Here is a 23369-nt window from a genome sequence, read left to right on the forward strand (position 1 = left end):
CCTAGATGCCCATCGGTAAATGACTGGATCAAAAAACTATGGTACATTTACACAATGGAATTCTATGCTGCAGAAAGGAAGAAGGAACTACTACCCTTTGCAACATCATGGATGGAACTGGAAAGCATTATGCTGAGCGAAATAAGCCAGGCGGTGAAAGACAAATATCATATGATCTCACCGTTAACAGGAATCTAAACAAACCAAACAAGCAAGCAAAATACGACCAATGACACTCAAATATGGAACAGGCTGTCAGGGCCCAGAGGGGAGAGGGGAGAGAATCATAGGGGAAAAGGGAATGGACTCACATGAACAAGTATAAAAGACACATGGACAATAACTAAGGGTGGGGGGTGGAAAGGGGAGGGAGGCTGGGAGCATGGGGTGGGGGGCGGGCAGGGTTGGGAATATAAGACAGAAACCTGTATGTGAACAAGAATTAAATAAAAATTATATTTTAAAACAAAGAAATTTAGAAGAATAGATTCAAAGATGAAGAGAAATAAAAGACATGAACAAATTGGATGAAAATAAATTTCGTTCAAATTCCATTTCAAACAATTAGACTGTTAAAAAGATGCTCCTTGTACAACTGGTGAAATTTAGGCACAGACTGAATATATGACTATTTTAAGAAATTACTGTTTTATAGATGTGATTATGGTATTGTGATTATGCTTTAAAAAGAATATTTGTGATATATATGTGTGTGTACATATATATACATACATATATATGTATATACATATGTATATACACACACAACGGAATATTATTCAGTCTTAAAATGAATGAAATTCTGATATGGATGGGCCTTAAAGATATTAGGCTAAGTGAAAGAAGCCAAACACAATGTACAAATATTGCATGGCACCACTCATATGAGGTATCTAGAACAGTTAAATTTATAAAGATTGTAAGTAGAGCCCTGGCTGGTGTAGCTCAGTGGATTGAGCATGGGCCTGCGAACCAAAGGATCATGGTTCGATCCCCAGTCAGGGCACATGTCTGGGTTGCAGGCCAGTTCCCAGCAGGGGACGCATGAGAGGCAACCATACATTGATGTTTCTCTCTCCCTCTCTCCTTCCCTTCCTCTTTAAAGACAAATAAATAAAATCTTTTAAAAAAAAGACAGTAAGTAGAATGGTGGTTGCCAGGGGCTGGGGGAGAAGGGGAATGGGGACTTACTGTTTCATGGGTGTAAAGTTTCCATTGGGGATGATGAAAAATGCTGGAAATGAATGGTAGGAATGCTTGTACAACAATGTGAATGTACATTATGACACTGAACTGTACAGTTAAGAATGATTAAAATGGTAAAGTTTACATTTTATATATTTTACCACAGTAAAAAGAGTTCTTATCCTTTACAGATGCTGATGTACTAATGTCTGTGATTTGCTTCAACATATTCACAATGGGGAAGTGAATGAAAAACCAGAGTTGAAACCAGAAGTGAAAATGAAACCAGAGTTGATGACTGTTGAAGCTAAGTGATAGGTTCATGAAAATATATGCTAGTCTCTCTACTTTTATTTTATTTTTGTACAAGTTTATTTATTTTTAGAGTGAGGGGAAGGGATGTCAAACAGGGCGTGTGAGCTGGCAAAGCCATTCTGACCCACACACCAAATGGTACAGGAAGCATCTGGTGTACCTGCTGAGGTCGCTGCGATGGGATCCGACCCACATTAAAAGTCTCCCATTTGGCCCTGGCTGGTGTAGCTCAGTGGATTGAGCACAAGCCTGTGAACCAGAGGATCACTGTTCAATTCCCAGTCAGGGCACATGCCTGGGTTGCAGGCTGGTTCCCTGCAGGCCAGTTTCCAGCAAGGGACACACGAAAGGCAACCATACATTGATGTTTCTCTCCCTCTCTCCTTCCCCTCTAAAGATTAATAAGTAAATAAAAATTTTTTTTAAAGTCTCCCACTTGAGGTGAGAAAATGAGTATTTGTATGTTGAGGGCAACACAGACAGGATACATTATAGTGTAACAAATGGAATAATAGTATGGAGACAAGTTTCCAGGCTCACCTGGGAATATATTACTGACACATCACAGGAGCCAGTATACTTGTATTCCCAGAGCTTGCAGAAGAACACTCTGCCTTCACAATTCAAGAGAAGCCTGCACTCCAATGATGGCCATGTCTTTTAATTTTGTCTTCTAAACTAAAACTCTCATTTTTTATGAGTTTTGGGCAACATTAGTGAGGGGAGGGTATTCCCGGCAAGAAATTCATGAGATCAAATCTCTTTTGTTTTCATTTCAGTGTTATGTGGCTTACCATTAATATAATAATCCTTCATAAACACATCATATGAGTATATAGCATACATTTATGTATATACAAACATATATACATATGTAAGTTTTCATCATTAAAATGTTAACTTCTCCCAAATTGTCTCTCTCTATATGTATGTATATATACATAGACACACACATTTTTATATACATTTGTGTATACATTTAATACAACCCAACCAGAATCCTAAAAGACTGGGTTGGGAAGAGGAGACAGTTATTCTGAAGTTCACAAATGAGAATAAATGGCTACAAACTGATTGCCACGGCATTTTTAAGGGGAAAAAATAGTGAATGCTTATCTTATCCAATATTTCTTTAAATTTATTTTTAGAGTGAAGGGAAGGGAGAAAGAAAGAGTGGGAGAGAAACATCAATGTGTGGTGGCCTCTCAAGCACCACATAATGGGGCCCTGGCCTGCAACCCAGGTATGTGCCCTGACCGGGAATCAAACTGGCCACCCTTTAGTTTGCAGGCTGGTGCTCAGTCCACTGAGCCACACCAGCCAGGGCCCAATATAGTTTTACAGATTTTATTTATCTATTCTTAGAGAGGGGAAGGGAGGGAGAAAGAGAGGGAGAGAAACATCAATGTGCAGTTTCTACCTCAGACTGGGGACCTGGCCCACAACACAGGAAGCACAGGGTGGAGGAGTAGTAAAGGGTAAAGGGGGTCAAATATATGGTAATGAAAGGAGACTTGACTGTGGGGGGTAAACACACAATGCAATGTACAGATGATATAGGATAGAATTGTACACTCGAAACCTATGTAATTTTATTAACCAATATCACCCCAATAAATTTATTAAAAGAAAAAATTGTAAATAATGCTCATTGAGATATTTCCAAAAGAATGGAAACAAATTGAATCTCCATGAACAAAGAAATGCTTGAATGTACTGTCACTGATTTATCCAGGTAATCAGGCTATACAATGTAACATTACACTTACTTCAAAAGAATGCCATGGAATCCCTGGCTGGTATAGTTCAGTGGATTGAGCACAGGCCTATGAAGCACAGGGTTGCTGGTTCGATTCCCAGTCAGGGCACATGCCTGGGTTGTAGGCCAGGTCCTCAGTAGGGGACACATGAGAGGCAACCACACATTGATGTTTCTCTCCTACTCTTTTTTCTTCCCTTCCCCTCCATGTAAAAATAAATAAATAAATAATATTTTTTTAAAAAAGAATGCCAAGAAAAAAGCATACCTTTACAAAGGAGAGATTTGGTGGCCATTACCTCAACCAAGTTATCCAATTACTTAGTCTGATCTTATGCAATAAAAGTACAGAATTATCTATGAACTACATTTGCCAAATATGATTTTTTCCCCTACTGACAGTCATTACCAAAATACTAAGCCAAGTTTTGGCAAAGCAATGGCCAGAATGTTTTGCTAAATTCCAGAAAACCCAGTGGACAGAGGAAAAAGAGTCAAACAATACCCCAAGGAAGTAATCAGACACATATAGAACGCGGGATATTCCATATGAGAACTGATCTGGTTTCTACCAAAAGTCAAGAATAAGAAAAAATAGTCCTGGCTGGTATAGCTCAGTGGATTGAGCACGGGCCTGCGAACCAGAGGATGGCGATTCGATTCCCAGTCAGGGCACATGCCTGAGTTGCAGGCCACTTCCCGGCAGGGGACACACGATACATTGTGTGTCCTCAGCAGAGGCAATCATACGTTAATATTTCTCTCCCTCTCTCCTTCCCTTCCTCTCTAAAGATAAATAAATAAAATATTTTTTTAAAAAAAGAAAAAATAGGTGGGAAACAATTTATTCTAAATTAAAACAGATTCAAGTGGCATAAAAGTAATTGTAATGTGTGAACTTTGATTGGATTCTGCTTCTAAAAAAGTAGTTATAAAGAGATTTTAGGCAGAATTAGGGACATTTTACTTTTTTCAAGATTTTAGTTATTTTTAGAAAGGAGAAGGGAGGGAGAGAGAGAGAGGGAGAGAAACATCAATGTGCGGTTGCCTCTCACGCACCCCCTATTGGGGACCTGGCCCACAACCCAAGCATGTGCCCTGACTGGGAATATAACTGGCAACCCTTTGGTTTGCAGGCCAGTGCTCAACCCACTGAGCCACACCAGCCACAGCAGAATTAGGGAGATTTTAATATAAACTGGATATAAGAAGATACAAGCGAATTCTTGATTTTTCTAAGGTATATAATAATGATCTTGTGCATATGTATGAAAAGGCACTTATCTATTTAGAAAATGCATGTCGAAGTATTTATGGATAAAATATCATAATGTCCAATTTATCTCAAACGATTCAGGAAAAAAATAAATACCAGGCTGTACTGCATCCAATTGCCATTTTTGTGTGTCAAAACAGTTGGCAACTCTCCTTTCATGGCTCAGCCTGACAAATGGGGGCAGGGAGGCTTGAGCACAGATATAGGAAACTGTTACTAATGACTGAATCCAGATGAAGACTATAAAAGTATTTATTAGTATTATCGTGCCTTTTCACAATAAAATTGAAGGTAAAAACAGATTTATATCGATTGGCCAGATGGTTAGATGATCTATCATCAATTTTCTAATGCTGACAAACATGTATAGAAGAGACCCATCAATGAGCACAGGGACAGCCTGTATGTTTTTATAGACATGCGCGACCATGAAGAAAAGTGTTCACTGTGAATCAAGCTATTAATATTGTTCATCTGAGGATGGTCAGAACGGAGGGGATGGGTGAAAGGTTAATAACATCTGCTTCATGTATCTCCGAATTATTTCACTTGTCAAAATAAGAGTGTTTTCCTTGTATAGTTTTTGAAAGTCTAATTTAAAATATACACACAACACATACAGAATCTCCCAGAAATTAGGGGTATAGATTATTTCCAAATGGGGTTTTGCAAAAATGTCCCCAAAGGTTTTTAGCTCTGTATTTTCATTTAGATCAGGGTTGACAAGATAGATAGATAGATAGATAGATAGATAGATAGATAGATAGATAGAGATATATATCTCCTGTGGCCAGATCCCACCCTCCACCCATTCTACCCATTTTTGTAAAGTTTAGTTAGAAGATAACCAAGCCCATTATATATATTGTCTATGGCCAATTTTTTGATACAATAGCTGGGTGGTGGTGAGAGACTACATGGCCCTAAAAGCTTAAAATATTTATTATCAGGTCCTTTACAGAACAAGTTTGCTGATCCCTGGTTTAGATGATTATCTTTTTTTTTAAAGATTTTGTTTATCCATTTCTAGAGAGAGGGGAAGGGATAAAGAGAGGGAGAGAGAGAAACAACATTGTGAGAGACAAACAGCAATTGATAGATTGGCTGCCCCTCACAAGTGCCCCAAACAGGGATGAACCTGCAACTTAGGTACATGCTCTAACTAGGAACGGAACCAGTGATCTTTGCTCTGCAAAACAACGCCCAGCCAAATGAGCCACCCCAGTCAGGACCAGATGATCATCTTAACAGATGTTCTAGGTCGTCTAGACAGACTGCCTTATAGTGGAAGGCTATTATCCCATTTCAGTGTGCTAATCTTCAGATGAATTTGTAATCACTCCAGCCAAAGTAAGGCTGCTTGAATTGTGACCTACTGAAAAAGGCTATAGGTAGGCTTAAAATGTAGTTCAGGAAAAGGCCATCATCCTTCACTTTAATCCTTACCTGAGGATATGTTTACTGATCTCTTTTAGAGAGAGAGGAAGAAAGGGAGAGACAGACATCAACCAGTTGTCTCCAGTATGTGTCCCAACCAGGGATTTTGGTGTAACAGACGATGCTCCAATCAGCTGAGCTACCCAGCCAGGGCAATCATCCTTTACTTTAAATTAATATTGTTAATTTTTCCCTGGCTGGTGTAGCTCAGTGGATTGACTGCAGGCCTGTGAAGCAGAGGATCGTGGTTCGATTCCCAGTCAGGGCACATGCCTGGGTTGCCAGCCAGTTCCCAGCAGGGGGCGCACGAGAAGCAACCACACATTGATATTTCTCTCCCTCTCTCCCTCCCTTCCCCTCTAAAGATAAATAAATAAAATCTTTTAAAATTAATATTGTTAATTTAAATGTTATGGGTATATGTTTGCTTATGTTTCGTATATGTCACTTGATTTGACTTTATACCTGCATAAGAACTATAAGTAGAAGGAGTTGTAACTGATGTTATGCTAGCACATAACCAAAATAATTTAAGTCAACCCTAGAGTCCAAGAGATTTTCCTTAAGGGTTTGAACATGTAGATCTGAAAACTTCCATAATAATTAGTGTATAATTAATTACATAGTGAAAAGAACTAGAATTTACTCATATTTGAAAAATACTCCCTTTTAATGTTGAAATCAAACCCAAGAAAACTGAAGCTAAGAAAACTCTCTAGGTCTAATTAGGTTGTCTGGAGTATTGATTCAAAATTGTATCTGAGACGCCTCTAGCATGTTAGGCCAAAGTCATTGTATTTGTTGTGTATTTAAATAATACACTCTAGTATATAATAGAATTTCCTCCTTTGGATTTCTTTTTCCTTTTATAACAGGAGAGTCAAAACTGCCTGTGAAGGTTTAACCCATCTCCCCTCTGGTTAAGAAAGTGGCCTATTCTAAATCATCTCCAGACTCCCACCCATATTCTGAATTTATGACCAAGAAAGAAATTCTTTTTACCTTCACGCACAATCCAAACACTTCACACACAATCCATCAACACCAACACTCACTTGATGTCCTAAACTTAGTAAATGACACATACACAAAGGCTTTGAGCTTCTAATGGAGATTTTAAGGGTGACTTTTTTCAAAACAAACCAAAATAAAAAAACAACTAGGAATTTTAAAAGGCAACGGTGTCTGGGCATAGTTCAAACACTTGTGAAATGACAACCGTGGGCAAAAATTAACTCTCCCAAGGACCCTGTGACAAACACGTCATGCACAATGCAGTCAGACTCCGCTGCTCTGCCTCTCAGCAGGCTTCTCAACCTGAGAAGCCAGAATGCTGGGAAACAAGATGCATATCTGCAAGGAATATGATGCAATAATCATGTGTCTACAATTCCATTATGGTATAATTAATCTTAATTACACATTAAATTCTGCCTGAATTAAAAGACTCACATAGCTTGAATCTTGTTTGTGTTGCCTATAATTTTAGTGTGTTATTTTGAGAAATGTAAAATAATAAACCTTCTAAAGCAAAATGGTGACTTTAAGGACCCTGTTCTCTAAGGCTCTTATAACTCCACTGTAGTCAGCCCAGCCCATTCTTCCCATTTGCCAGGACCAGATGAGAGCGTTTTGCACCCCTATCTCCCATTTTCAGGCCGAGAGGCAGTCAGCACTTGGAAAAAGAAGCATGGATTGCAGAGCTAGTCACCTGACGGCAGGGGGCGTCACCCACACTTCTCCCTGTGTTTGTTTCTCCACATTGTTCTGAAGGCAGACTAGAGACTTGGCACTTGCCTCCTTTTCCGTGCACCATTGTGAGAATTTCCTGGGTTCTCTTTCAATCTTCCCCCTCTTGCTCCTACAGGCACTTATTAACCTTTTTGGAGCTTCTCCAGGCACACCCAGCAACTCCTACAAGAGCAAAGAATCTTCTTAGAAGGCGGAAAGCTGCACCCAAGCAAGCACCTTTATTATGGTACAATTCAGACACAGCCCATATTTCTGTGAGGCCAGTATCATGATATCATTTTTCCCATTTGTACCTATTAAGCCAGGGTGCCAGTGAGGAGTTTTTGAAAATTTTTCAACGGCGATAGGGATTCAAATGTTCTACCTCTTGCTCAGGGGAAAGAAAAATGACAGAAACTATTAGGAAAAACTTAGTTTCTGGAAACATAAAAACCAAGTCATGGTTTATACATTTTAGAAGGGCACCTTTTGAGCCTGGGAAGGACACATTTTGCTTCTCTTTGGAAGGGAGAAGAAAACATTCACTGAGAGCCCCCGTGCCAAGGAGATCAAAGAGATGACAGCACACTAAAAACTCTTAGCAGAGGAACTGGAGCAAAAGTGGCAAGAAATGATGGCTGATGCCCTGAGGAGGGAGGACACTGAACCCCTGCAGTGAGAAGGATGCGTAAAGCATGCAGTGGCTAGAAAATTGGAGGCTCCATATGAAAGCTTCATCTGCTCCATGAAGCCCAGTAGCACCTCTCCATCCTTCCGAGCCAGTATGGTAAAGGCGGGCATCTACTCTGGGGAGGGACCCTCAAAATCCCAGAGAAGTGTATGAACTTGGTGTCTGTCTGTCTCTCTCTCCTTGAGTTTACTGCCTTTTCCAGGGATACTATTGAATTATAAAGCTGCCCTTTATGAAAGGTATACCATGTTCATAGATTGAAGGACTCCATATTGTAGAGATGGCAGTTCTCCCCAAGGGGCCAGAAACAGACCCGCACATATACTGTCACCTGTTTTATGAAAAAGGTAGGGGCTACTGGAGTACTGCTGATGTGCTGTTCCTTGATCTGGGTCCTTGTTACATCAGAGTGTTGAGCTTGTGAGAATTTAACAAGCTGTACCTTTACGGTATGTGTACTTTGCTGTACATCCACTAAAAGTTTGGTTCTAATCCCTTTGTAAGAGTCAAATGACATTTTTCAAAGATTAAACTGTTACTGTTCAAAGCAGAAAAATAAAAGAAAATGCTCAAAATCGGGATGAGTTCAATGGTGATTTGGTTCCCAGTTTCTCTTTTACAGCAATTTAAATAGTTTGCCTCTTTTAAATATCTAGATACTGTTTGTTCTTCTTCACTCGCACCATATTCTGGTCTCTTTTCTTGGGTGGTTTACCTTCCCCATTCTTTATTCTACCCATATACTCTCAGGCAAATGAAAAGCTAGTGATTAACAGGTCTTTTCTATGATGTGATTAAACCTACTGCCCCAGGATCCTTTGCTCCAGCCACTGTCTCAAGTGTCTTTGTTCACAGAAAACAAGTAGAACAACACACTGAGGGAAAAATATAACGTTAGTGCTAAAATGTCTCACTTCAAATGTTTCCTCTTTGCTTGCTGAGAAATTCTTCCTGTTTTCTCAAGAAGCATTAAAGGCCGTTGGGACTGGACCTGTTATACATTCTTTGGTTACTTATCTTTAGCTGATGCCTTCATAGATAACAATTAGATTAGCAAGACACCTTAGTAAGTGAGTAATGATTATTTATTACTTAGCTGTGTGCACAAAAAAAGGTGCCACACACTAACCCTGACAAACTCAGGAGCGACCCGCATGGTGGCCTTAGAAACTAAGAGACCAAAGTAAGCATGTGGGATGGTCTAAAATTAAACCTTCCTAACTAAAAGCAGTCCGTGGTGGACAGTCACGTCCTAGGGCCGTACTGTCCTTTAACAAAGGTCAGTCTTGACCTAACTGAGCCCGTCTGTTGGGTTCTTACGTCTATGCTAGCATATCTTTAGAATGTCAGGGTAATTGCCATTTTTCCAGACCCCTCAAGGTACAATCCCTCCCCGCAGCACAGACCTCAGAACCCTGCCTTGTAACCTTGTCTCCCCCACGCCATCTGCATGTGCCGCACAGGTGAACTGTTCACCATCCTGTACCCACCAGTGGAACAGGAGTATGTGTCTATCCCTTCTACTCTGTATCCAACCTCAGAGACTTCCTCGCTTTGCTTTCTCCTGCCTCCTTAATCTACCACCAATGGATTTCAAATAACCCCCTCATGTCTTCTCCTTTGATTCTGATGTATAAAATAAGCTGTAAAACTGCCATTCTCAGGAGCATTTTTTTTTTGATGCATTGAGACTTTGCTTCCTAGCAATTGTTACCAGTTTGGCTCAAGTAAACTCATAACAATTCTTACAGGTCTGGATGTTCCTGACATCAACAACTCCATTTGGAAATCTGCAACCCAAGACTCACTGAAGTCAATAAATGGTGGAAAAAAGGGGCATTCTGGCATGAAGACTGTTTATATGCTATACTGGATTTGTGCTCATATTCCATTAAACTTATTGAAGACACTTGGAAATTTGATTATTTTCCACTTCTGAAATCCTATTCATCTAGAAACCACCCCCAAACTGCAAGATGCATGGCCCTACTTATCCTGTGTGCCTCTGTAAAGTGAGGGACACAGTGGCAACATGAAGATATATTAAAAAATACATAATGTAACTTGTCTTAATATACTTTTCTGAGTCTAAAAATATGCCAGACCAAAAGAAACATATTTACATAAAAAGCAGACAAGGTCAAATAACAAAGAAAGCCCTTAATTAGTTGTAATCAACTTTAATTTGCATACCGTATATAATTCCTAAATGATTGTTAATAATAACTTTATATAATGGACTTCCAATTTTCATGAAAATGGCACATTTTGATAAGCAGACACAAAACCCTAGTACTAATAAGGTTTAATTTGCATACATTAGACTGATTATCCAAACAAAAGGATTACAGTATTACTTCTCCATACCTTTATGTCCTTATTATGCACATTTATTAACTTCACAAAAGCTAGCTGTTAGTGACAAACAATAGCCATGGTTGAAAGAGAAATCTAAGGAATGAATAAGGTACATTTTCATGCTAAGGAGCAAAGTTTATACACCATAAATGCTGAACTTAACTGTTTGTTGGCTAAAGAAGGCTAGAATTCCACAAAGGATGCTCCATCTTCTGAATAAACCAGGTTGTATTTGTGATCTGGAAAATAAATGTCCTAACACACTTCATCACTCGAATTTCACAATAAATTTAACTCAAGCTAGAAAGCTCCGACACCGTAGTATGCTGAGAATTCATGAACAGCCACAGAATTAAGCTTTAAATGTGTAGTTCTAGGCTGCAGTGTTAATAAATACACTTCAACAAGCTTAGTTTTCAGCCAAGTAAATAATAATATAGGTAGCATTAGTATTGCTATCGGTTCCTAATGGTATCATTTCTACCCTGCAATTAAAGTTTAAGCACTAAATAAAGCATTATTAGCAGATCTGGGTTGGCTTTTCTTATATGCGAGCACAAATGAAGCTCACGAGTGTTTGGATAAGAGCCAAAAAACTTGAAACTTCACCACAAGCTACTTCCGGGGTTTTCCTCTGTGCTCTTGCTACTTGGCAAGATACACAATTAGAACACCAGGAAATGGTTTCCAAAGAAGGCGAGAGGAACTAGAAGCCCCAGGAACTGAACAGAACGCCACTGTGGTTAACTCTGACCCTTCCACACATAAATAGCAAAGATAAGAGCCATCTGGTAGAAATTTGTACATCTCAGCATCCAGTAAGATTTTTACTAGTGTTGTGCTGAACGTTCTATGCTTAAAATAAAAGACAGCTTTGCTGAAGGACAAAGGGCTTTAAATTTTCCCGTGTTTCCCACAAACTGTTGCTCCCGGCTCAGAGCCCCAAAGCACTACCGAGGGCTGGGTTAGGAAGTAGAAGCATTTCAACTGACAATCTTATATGGAACAGAATCCTCCAACTTCTCCTCTTACACTTCCAGAGCCTAGAAAATACCTAATTCAATGGATAAATTCAATGTCCACTTGTCAAACAACTGAACACTATCAAGGAAACACTGTTTCCAAGATGCCATGCCCCACCCCACATGTGGCTTCGCTAATGGATGTTAATGGATGATCGTTCTACTTACTTGATCAAGTGTTGTTCTAGGAGCTGCCCTAAACTGCTGCAGGTATTTGAGGGAAAACATGTTTAAACCAAAATAATACTGGAAAGTTAATGCTTTTCAGAGTGAACAAAGGAGTTCTAGTGAATTTTCTTCCCAGTATGAACCTTAGAGCCTTTATTTCAAATTGGACAAGCAGTAGTAAGCAATTCTCCACCATTTGGTATAACCACTACCATGCAGGACCCATAACAAGACAACAACAACAACAAAACAATGCTACCACTCTGAATAGAGCCATTATTGTGATGCCAAATTGGGGTACTTAGAAAACATTTCAAAATATAATAAAATGAGAACTGTTTTTACCACTCAGTTACTAAAATGACATAAAATAGCAATAGTGCCACTAATCACTACTGTTTTGCCAACTCCGAAGTCAACATCTGAAGGTGCCCATCATGGTTCCAATGACCTCAGCAGGGTCACCCACGCACAAACGAACACAGAACTTTGGTGCTGAAAGTAAGTGCTGTAGTAATACAGTTCATCCAAAGACAATATTTAGATGGCAACTCTCCTCTGATAAACGCCAAAGGCTTGTTAATCATATTGTTATGTGCTCCATTCTTTCTGTAAGTGGATTTTCAAAATGGGAAGAGTCTGGCCCAGCTAGACTACAGGCACTTTTAGCCGGAGCAGAGCTAGATAAACTGCAGCTCGCGGCTCCTCTCCCAGGCAGCTGTTCTTAGTGCTGCTCAACCTTGGCCACCGAGTGGAAGGCTACACCTCTGGACCCAGCCCCAGCACGAAAACATAACACAACAACAGGAAACAGAGTATCCAAGCCAGGAAGATAACTTCCATTGGCATTTTCTTTGCTCAAACTGATGGTGCACACTCCCAAAGAAATCAGTCTGCACTCCAATTCTCTACCTTTTCTCTGTGCATTGTGGAAGAGACAGAAAGATCTCTTTGTCAATTCAGATGCGCTGCCTTTCATGTGCCAGGCTGCCGATAAGAGAGCACTTCAGGCTATACTGAGAACAAAGGCCAGCTTGCCTACTTACCTGATTACTGCAAAGTGTCCATCTCTAGCAGTGTCTTCTAATAGTACATCAGCTGCGACCATGATTCAATCACATTCCAGGAAGACTTCTAACAATAGTAAGAAACCCTCATCAAACTCCAGAAGATAAAAACTCACAGAATGAAAACATTATGTAAATTATCGTCCTGTTAATCTCATCTACCAATCCCCAAATCACTTCGGCCTAAAGGGGCCAGCTAAAGCTATAGCCAGGCTCCAAATGAATCACTTGAAACACTCAGATTCTGTGCATACCATTGTATCTCATCTACTTGCAGGAGAATATAAATATATTGTACATTAGTTTGTCTGAGATATGATCCTGCTGAACCTGCCATCATTTGCTTCCCAATTCCGTCATTTAATAGTTTCCTTCCTCTCAGGGAAGACTCTTGTGATCTTCTTTTCACCTACCCCTGTCTTCTCTAAGCTTTAAAAACCAAATTACTCCATTAAGGTGAAGAACACTAGAGCAAAGAAAATCCTCCTGGTGAATTTCTAAATGCCCTTTAGAAGCAAGGATGGGTGCTGGAGATGGTACGTTTAGTGCTTATTATTTTCTTTTGTTTCACTTAGCCCAGGATTCCTGTTTGTGAAACCAAGATGTCCTTGTAGCATATCCAAGGGAATGGGTTTTTAGGGGCAAAAAAAGAACAATTTGCATACACAGATCTGATGTCACCACATCACCTGACAAATTGATGTTATATCCAGTGACATTTCATCTATGCCTGGGGTAACCATGCATCTCACTGTACCCAGAGCCTTCCTAGGTTCTGCCTGCTGTCCTGCAGAACCCCTTTCACACTCCAAAGTATCCTGGTTTGGATGATAAATTATACAGTCCATTCAAACTGTTTCCCAAATTGTTAGCATATGTGAATATTAGGTAACATACCATATTTCCAGACTATAAGATGCACATTTTATTTTTTTCTTCCCCCACTTTCTCCAAAGTTAGGAGGAACATGGGGGTTCATCTTATAGTCCTAATGTAGCATACCTGGCTCACTGTGGGTGGGTGGCAGTGGGTGGGTGGCAATGGAACGGGGTCACAGTTTATTAAATATTTTACCACATTTTTTGCTTCAAAATTTTTTTTCCTATTTTCCTCCTCTAAAACCTAGGTGCATCTTATGGTCTAGTGTGTCTTATAGTCCTAAAAATATGGTAGTGTATGATGCTTGTGTTGAGAAGGTCCTTCTCAACTCCTACAGAGGTAGTTCAGCTTCATATTGATGTGCTATGCTACAGTGATACTTCATGTCAATAGTTCATATAGACACTCAGCATTTTTATATAACTTTCATGTACTTTCCATTTTTTGGACCCATGCAAGAGGCTCATATCATGTGAGTAGAGATATTAGTATCCTCATTTGCAGCTAAGGCAAAGCTCATTGACTTGCCTAAGGACAGACTGAAATGCTCCTTTATTCCTACTTTAGAAGTACTCTTTCTTTTTTTTTTAGATTATTTATTTATTTATCTTTAGAGGGGAAGGGAAGGAGAGAAGGAAAGAAATATCAATGTATGGTTGCCTCTCATGAGTTCCCTGCTGGGAACTGGCCTGCAACCCAGGCATGTGCCCTGACTGGGAATCGAACCACAATTGTGTGGTTTGCAGGCCCGAACTCAATCCACTGAGCTACACCACCCAGGGCAAGATCTGACTCTTTTTGATACATCATTCAGCTTACCACTCTAAGTTTTAATTCAAAATTATTTTCCTAGCAAAAGGAGGTCTTGGAAACAAATCCTATAGTTTTTTTTTGGGGGGGGGGTTGGTGGGGGAAGTTGTTTGTTTTTTTGTTTTGTGTGTATGTGTGGCCTGACAATAGACCTTTCACGAGAGCTGATTTTCTTATCTCTCTGGGTCAAATCAAATTGCAACCCCAAAATTAAAATCAGACTTTTTAAATTATAAAGCCGCTAAGCTTTGGACGGTGGAAGGAAAGGGGCTCATGACAGTGTTTATAAGGCTTTACCTGTGAACTCAGACAAGTCTGTAACATCTTGAAGCTCTGTCTTCTAGATCAAAGGGAAACAGATCACAGCACAAACATTTTCCACCAGGCACACTTCCTAAAACAGTATCTACCTAGTATTTTCTTTTTAAAAAATATTTTTATTGATTATGCTATTACAGTTATCCCAATTTTTTTCTTCCCTTTATCCCCCTCTGCCCTGTCCCGTGCCACCCTCCTGTATTCCCCTGGCCCTTAGTTCATGTCCATGAGTCATACATATAAGGTCTTTGGCTTCTCCATTTCCCATACGATTCTTAACCTCCCTCTGTCTATTTTGTGCCTACCTATTATGCTTCTTATTCCCTGTACCTTCCCCCCATTCTCCACCCCCCCATAGTCTTCCATGTAATCTCTATTTCTGTGAATCTGTTCCTGTTCTACTTGTTCGCTTAGTTCACTTTTGTTTTGTTTTTGTTTTTTTAGGTTCGGTTGTTGATAGTTGTGAACAGGAACAAATTTAGTGTTCATATTTTTTGTCTTCTTTTTCTTAGGTAAGCCCCTTTAACATTTCATACAATAAGGGCTTGGTGATGGTGAACTCCTTGAATCTGACCTTCTCTGGGAAGCACTTTATCTGCCCTTCTAATCTAAATGTCAGCTTTGCTGGATAGAGGCATCTTAGATGTAGGTCCTTGCCCTTCATGACCGTGAATACTTCTTTCCAGCCCCTTCTTGCCTGTAAGGTCTTTTTTGAGAAATCAACTGACAGTCTGATGGGAACTCCTTTGTAGGTGACTGTCCCCTTGTTTCTCGCTGCTTCTAGAATTCTCTCCTTCATTTTAATCTTGGCTAATGTAATGACGATGTGCCTTGGTGTGTTCCTTCTTGGGTCCAACTTCTTTGGGACTCTCTGAGCTTCCTGGATTTCCTGGAAGTCTATGTCCTTCACCAGATTGGGGGAGTTCTCCTTCATTATGTTTTCAAATAAGTTTTCAATTTCTTTCTCTTCCTCTTCTCTTTCTGGCACCCCTATGATTCAGATGTTGGAATATTTCAAGCTGTCCCAGAGGTTCCTAAGCCTCTCCTCATTTTTTTGAATTCTTGTTTCCTCATTCTATTCTGATTGAATGTTTACTTCTTCCTTCTGGTCCAAACCATTGATTTGTGTCCCAGTTTCCTTCCCATCACTGTTGGCTCCCCATATGTACATTTTGCTTTATTTCACTTTTCATAGCCTTCGCTTTTTCCTCTAATTTGTGACCATACTCAACCATTTCTGCGAGCATACTGACTACCAGTGTTTTGAACTGTGCATCTGATAGATTGGCTATCTCTTCATTGCATAGTTGTATTTTTTCTGGAGCTTTATTCTGCTCTTTCATTTGGGTCATATTTTTTTGTCTTGTTATGTATAAGGGGGAGAACCTTAGATATTCACCAGGGCAGGGCAACCCATGTGGCTGTGTTGTGGTGCTGTATGTGGTAGAGGGGCCTGAGAGGGAACAATGCCACCTGTTCAGCTGTCTGTTGGCTTTCAGTCACTCCTGCTGCTACCCACAAGCAAATTGGGCCCTTCTAGTGCTGATTCCAGGGTGGGTGGTTTTGTGTACACTCTAGACCAAGGGTGTCGAACTCATTTTCACCAGGGGCCACGTCAGCCTCGTGGTTGCCTTCAAAGGGCTAAATGTAATTTTAGGACTGTATAAATGTAACTACTCCCTAACTGCCCCCATTGAAAATGAGTTTGACACCCCTACTCTAGGACCCTGTGGGTGTCTCCAAGAACCTCTCCTGGGAGGCTGGGAGTTTCTCCCACTGCCACAACCCCTACAGGGTTTTCTTTACTTAAAGGTTTTGGGCTTTATTTCCTCATGCTGGAACCCTGGGTTGCAGGGTCTGTCTCGCTCCTCAGTTGTTCCTCCTGGTTTATCTGAACACCAGTGTGGGACCATCCAGTCCACCAGCCATTTTCCTGCCACAAGTCCTCTCTGACCTGGCTGCCTGTCTCTGCCCCTCCTACTGGTCTGGATGAATGTCTCATCTTTAACTCCATCTTATAGGCATTAAGATCTGGCACACCACAGAGCACTGGAGACTAAACATCCTCTTGTCTTGGCCTTCAGGATGCCATGCTATCCTGCCTTGGCCTCTGGTCATTATACACCCCTCTCTCCCAGGCCTTTGAATTGGTTCATTCAACTGGATTCCTCATGGCTCAGTCCCAGACACTCTTCCTTTCTTAACTGGCTGCAGGCAAGTCACTTCTAATTCATCTGTGTTTTATTTGGCCCAGATCAATTTTTTAAGTTGAGCCAACATTTAAAGCCAATACATTCTGTCGTTAAATCCAGATTCCTGGCTTTAGTTGAAAATCCATGCAATTACTACCTGGCAGTATACAGCCGGAACACAGTAGACAGTCCCAATCATTGACTCAAACAAAATATGTGTTTGGCCTACATGCTCACATTACCTATCTAGCCCCTAAAGGCATTGGAGTTGGCAATCTCTGTTCCACACACCTACGATGGCTTCAAGGACCACCTTTCTGCACACTAACAATGTCCATTTGGACAATTTATGATGTCCAGCTACACACACCTGTGTGTCCTGAGGTCCAGGCAACATAGCTGGGTGTCCTCTAAGGTCTAGACATATACAACACATGTCCTCCGTGGTCACCCTTAATTATGTACATACTCTCTGGTACAGGGCCAAGTATCCAGCTGCCTGTTCAACAGGGGAATCTTATCTTCAGCATCTCCAAAATTGCTCTCTCCCAAATCTGACCACCAGTGTGGTTTATCTCAGGAACATAAAATTCAAACTAGACATATGAGAATCATATCAGACACCTCCTTATCCTTCAACCTGTACATTCAGTAATCGCCAGGTTGCATTAATTTGCCTCCAGAACATCTCTCCAATGTTCCCACCATCACTTTGTCCACCATGGACCACACCACTATCATTTCCATCCTGGTCTAAACTATATAGTCATTTCCCGCCTGGTCTTCCCACATGCATACTTTCGTTCTTCCAATTCATTGCCTTGATTAAAATTTCTTAATGGCTTTCCACTGTTTTGAATCCTTAAAGGAGTCCTGCAACTCTTTTATGAGCTGAACCTCTAACATTGTTTAGTAACATGTTCCCTGGACATTTTCTACTACAGCCTCACTGATCTTCTCTAGGTTCTTTGAAGAGGCAGCATTCTTCCCTGTTGCAGGGCCTTAAGGCAAACTCTTCTGACACTTACCACCAGCCTCTCCCCATTTGACCAGGTCTGTCTTTCCCAAACTGTTTCACTATCATAGTAGATATGAGCATGATGTTTGCAGAGCAGGCTGGGGGGATGCCTGAGACCACACCCAGCTAGAAACAACCATCCTTGAGCTCTGCCCCAGCCTTCAAGCCTGCCTACCCCTGAGGACTGAGGAGAGCAATTTCCCAGCTGGCTTAAAATCCATTTTCAGTGCCTTCTCCAGCACACCTGCTGGAAGATGTGGCCCAGATAGGTGGTTCTCAAAGTGTGGTCCCTAAGTGGCAACATCAGTATCACCTGGGCAATGTTACAAAGCAAATCATCAGCTCCCCTATGTTTGCTAAATTAGAAACAGGCAAGGCTCAGTCAGCCCTGTTTTACAGGTGCTCTAGATGATTCTGAAGTGCACAAAAGTTTCACAACCGCTGTTCTAGATAACATGGTACAATAGATAACTCCTGCTCCTCTCTGAAGTCTCTTCATCAAGGAAGTCTTCCATGGCCCCACAAGAGGTCAGGAACCTCTGTTTATTTTCATAGGACAAAGTATTTCTCTTTCACAAGACATATGCCAAGTACTACCAATTATTTGTTTAGTCATCCCTTTCATAACATACTGTAATCTCTATGAAGCTATAGACCAATTGTATCTTATTTACTTTGATCCACAGTGCATGGAGAAATGAGGGGGGTGGGCAGGACAGACTTTATCAAGAATAAGGATACAGCCCTGGCTGGTGTAGCTCAGTGGATTGAGCATGGGCCTGCGAACCACACAATCACGGTTCGATTCCCAGTCAGGGCACATGCCTGGGTTGCAGGCCAGTTCCCAGCAGGGGACTCACGAGAGGCAACCATACATGGATATTTCTCTCCTTCTCTCCTTCCCTTCCCCTCTAAAGATAAATAAATAAAATCTTTTAAAAAAAGAACAAGGATACACTCTCTCCTTTTCTTTTTTTAAAGATTTTATTTATTTATTTTTAGAGAGAGGGAAAGGGAGGGAAAAAGAGAGGGAGAGGAACATCAGGGCCTCCACCTCGTTTCTACCTGGCAGCAGCGCCAAGCTCTCACTTAACTGTTAAGGAGTAGTTACATTTTTACTGTCCTAAAATTACATTTGGCCCTGCGAAGGCAACCATGAGGCTAATGTGGCCCCCGCTGAAAATGAGTTTGACACCCCTGCTCTAGGCCATAGGTGAACTGTGGCCACCAGAATCTTTTGGGCTGCTGTCCTTCTGCACAGGTTGCAGGGACCCTTCAGTCACAAGAAAAACCCACCCTCTAGGGTTCTCCCAGTCATTTGGCCCCCCTAACCTACTGTGCTACAGTACCAATACCAGATTCCACTGGGCTATCTAACAGGCCTGGTGCAAATGGAACCCAGAGCTCTTCCTGCTTACAACCCGCACTTGTCCTGGGGAAATGAGAGTTCTCCCGGCCACCGTCCTTTCCACTTCCCACTTGGTGTATCTATTTCCCTCTGGCCACCCATTGATCATCGCTGGAGAGCTGGACTTGAGGCTCCTATGATCAGTGCCCAGCCTGAAATCTAACATGTCTGGATCCTTCAGGACCCAAGCCTGCAGCAGACAAGAGAATTCAAACAGCTTCGACCCTCAGCCCTCTGGAGTGCCGGAGAAGACAGATGCCTTTTGGTGAGCATCTTTCCCGAGCTCTGGTGTCGCAGAGGGCCTTCCAGGCATTAACCTGACTCCCTGTGTGGGTCCTTCTGGTTTCCTGGGCTTTGCTGCATGCTGGGGAACCACATGCCATTCCAGCAATTCTCCTTCCTATAGTTGTGCCATTAACAGACCTTTGGGCTACAGTACTGGCCACACATGCTATAGAGCTGAGCCCCTTTGTGGCTTCTCACCAACCACGTTTTAAGGAAGCAGAAGCTCTTTTGGCTACCATCCTACATGTGTGCTGGTGTACTTAGGGACATTCCCATCAGAAACCTGGCCACCTGCTATGGTTCTGCAGGTAATTTCGTCTCCCAGTTTGTCTGCATGCTAGGAAACAAATGACCACATTGCCATGAAGCTGCCCGTGTGTGAATGAATGCAAAACACTTCTGGCAATGAAGCGTACATTTGCCTGGCATTGGAGAACCTGAATTCTTTAGGCTGTGAACTTTAAAGTACTCTTTCAGCTACCTTCCTTCTCATGCACTGGTACCCCGGGGACACTTGCAGTCATTGTCTGGTCTTGTACTGGTGCCATGGCCCTCATGGTCACCAGGCAGCCCACATGATTCTATGTGTCATCCAGGCTTGTAGCTACACATGGGATGGACAGCTGTAGACCTGGTGGTCAGCCTGCTCATGTGCTGTGAAATGCAGAGTATTTTTGGCCCTGGGGGACCTTCCCACTTTTAACCTGCCAGCAAGCTGTTGTTCGGGTGTCCTTGACAACCCTTACATGTAGTCAGGTCACAGGGGTGTCAGAGCCCTCACAGTACTGGCTTGACCACTTGCTATGGAATCTAGAGCCCCATCTGCAACCATCCTTCCTCACACTGTTTCCCCAGGCCTCTTTCTTCCACCATCAGTCCCATAGTCAGTCATTTGTACTGGCAACTTGAGGGAACCTTCCAGCCACCAGCAAGCCTACACACTAGGATACTAGACAGTCCCCACACTGTCCACTTACTGTGGAACGAAGGGCCCTTCATAGGGCAAAAGCAACTATAAACCATATGTAGATGAATGGGCATGGCTGAATTTGGCTCACAGGTGTATTTTCCCCTGCAGTAACTCATAGTACTAGAACTCTCCAGTTTTAACCAGGCACATGGCTATAGAGAATAAGTATTAAAGTCCAGCATCCCTTGCAGCTAAGTGTGACAGTAAGCTTAAGTTCTGGTCATTGACACATAAAAAGGAGCAATGTGTGCAACTCCTAACCATGCCCCAGAAAGGAAGAAATGTAACTTCTCCTGCCCCCTGCCCCGAACCCCCTTCCAGTTGGCTGGAAAGTTGACAAGCCATCTTGGGTAATACAGATGGAGGCAACATGGTAGGAAGAAAAAAGCAACAAGAACAAAAAAGCAGCAAAGAGACTGGGACTTCGATGACTTCCTGGAGAAGAGCCACCATATCAGCTCCAACTTTTATATAAGGGACAAATGATCTTTCAACTTGTTTAAATCACTATTGTCACTGACTCACATGCACTTCAAACCATATATACCTGATTTCACCAAAAATTAAGGAGTGAGTTTAATTAAACCTCTCAATGACAAGTAAAAACCAAAGTCAAGGACCCAAGCACAAGAGTGACAATAAGAAATCTGTCTTGAATCTTGTGGCTTCCCTCCATCTCCTCTGTTACTCCCTTCTCTTTTAGATCACTGACACTCACTGGCTTAAAACTTTCAATGGGCCCTGGCTGGTGTGGTTCAGTGGATTGAGTGCCAGCCTATGAACCCAAAAGTTGTCAGTTCGATTCCCAGTCAGGGCACATGGCTAGGTTGCAGGCCAGGACCCCAGTAGGCAACCTAGAGGCAACCACACATTAATGTTCCTTTCTCTTCCTCCCTCCCTCCCTCCCCCTCTCTCTAAAAAATAAATAAATAAAATCTTTTTTAAGTATATAGCTATTTTACTATAACCAAGTTTTTTTTTGGGGGGGGAGCTATAATACATAATGCTGGCAAGTTTGTGGTAAACTATATACATGCATGTACTGCTAGTGGTGATATAAATTGGTTCAATCAGAGAAATTTTTGGCAATATTACAAAAGAAACATTAACACATCCACACTTTTATCAATAATTCCACTCTTAGGAAATTTAGTTAGAGGAAATACTAACACAGAGGAATAAGTTAGGGGCACAGAGACTTTCACTATAATGATATTTATAATTGTGAAACAATTAAAAGAACACAAATGCCCAATACAGGGGAATGATTTAAAAACATTTAAGGCTTTGTGTTTGGAAAGAACCACAGCTGTTCACCTTTCCTCTGAGACTCCTGCAGCTCTTCAAGCCCAGAGCCTCACACAGCCCCAGGTGCTTGAGTTAAATAAAACAGCAACAATCACTACGGCACATTTTAGCTCTGCAGAACCAGAATGGAGTCAGCCCAATGTTTTCTTCACATTTAAAAAACTGAGAACACACTCCACCTGCCCTCTTTTAGCTCTGCATAAGTCTCCACTCTTTAGCACATTTGCTGTTTACAGTTTTTTTCCCCCTCACAGTTTTCTCGTCGTGTCCAAAATGTTTTCTTCCCTGAAGTTGTGCACAAGCTTATGGCATTCAGGATGCCCGCCAGAGCTCGGAGAGCCGCAGCAGGCCTCGCTGTCTCCCACATCAGCATGACCGAGCCAAGTCACAACTTTGCTAATGCAAAGCCTCACTGAGAGATGACCTATAATTATAAGAAACGCATCAAACAGTGATTATTTTTATTGATGTCAAACTGCATTTTTAGAATGAGCTGTAATGAGAGAGAGAGAGAGAAAGCGAGAGGGATAGAGAGAGAGAGAGAGAGAGAATGAGAATCTTTCCTGACCAATGTCCAGCTCCACAAGCTGCTTAGAAACTACATGCACAGAATAGAAACAGTGAATCAGGTCTGTAAGTTTTGTCCGAAGGCCCACAAGAAGCTGTTTGGAGACACTTTCCAGCCAGAGGAGGCTGCCAGTTTTGAGGACGATATAGCCAGAACTATGCTCACCATGGTTGAACGATTGACGGGATCCAAACAATACACCCAGTGCTTTAGACTAGGGGTGTCGAATTCATTTTCACCAGGGGCCACATCAGCCTCATGGTTGCCTTCAAATGGGTGAATGTAACACCCCTTCTTTAGGGAGTTAAAATGTTCCCTGCCTAATGGCTGCATGTTCCATATAATTATTTTCTTTGTGTGCTTATTGCAATTTTAAGAATCTCTTTTTTTATAAATTGTGTTTACAATATGGGTGACCTCCTTTTCCTCCATGTTCCAGTTCTGCCAGGTTTGCGATGATGTATGCCCATGTCTGGATATGATATACATCTTTTTCTTGGATGTCTCTTTTTTTCTCCTTAACTCGGTCTTTAAGATTTCTTAAAGCCACCTTCTTTTCTACAAAAACTCTTTTGTAGTCTCCTGCCTGCCACTAGCAAGCTGT

The 23369-nt window shown here is 41.5% G+C and overlaps 1 pseudogene; it reads left to right on the forward strand.

The window, feature by feature from the left end:
* LOC118997078 (60S ribosomal protein L28-like) overlaps window positions 1–22572 on the forward strand; it is a 138500-nt pseudogene extending 115928 nt beyond the window's left edge.
* Window positions 22573–23369: the final 797 nt, after the last annotated feature.

The sequence above is a fragment of the Sturnira hondurensis genome, unplaced genomic scaffold (genome assembly GCF_014824575.4).
Source record: "Sturnira hondurensis isolate 20B ecotype Veracruz unplaced genomic scaffold, ASM1482457v3 Scaffold0012467, whole genome shotgun sequence".
NCBI lineage: Eukaryota > Metazoa > Chordata > Mammalia > Chiroptera > Phyllostomidae > Sturnira > Sturnira hondurensis.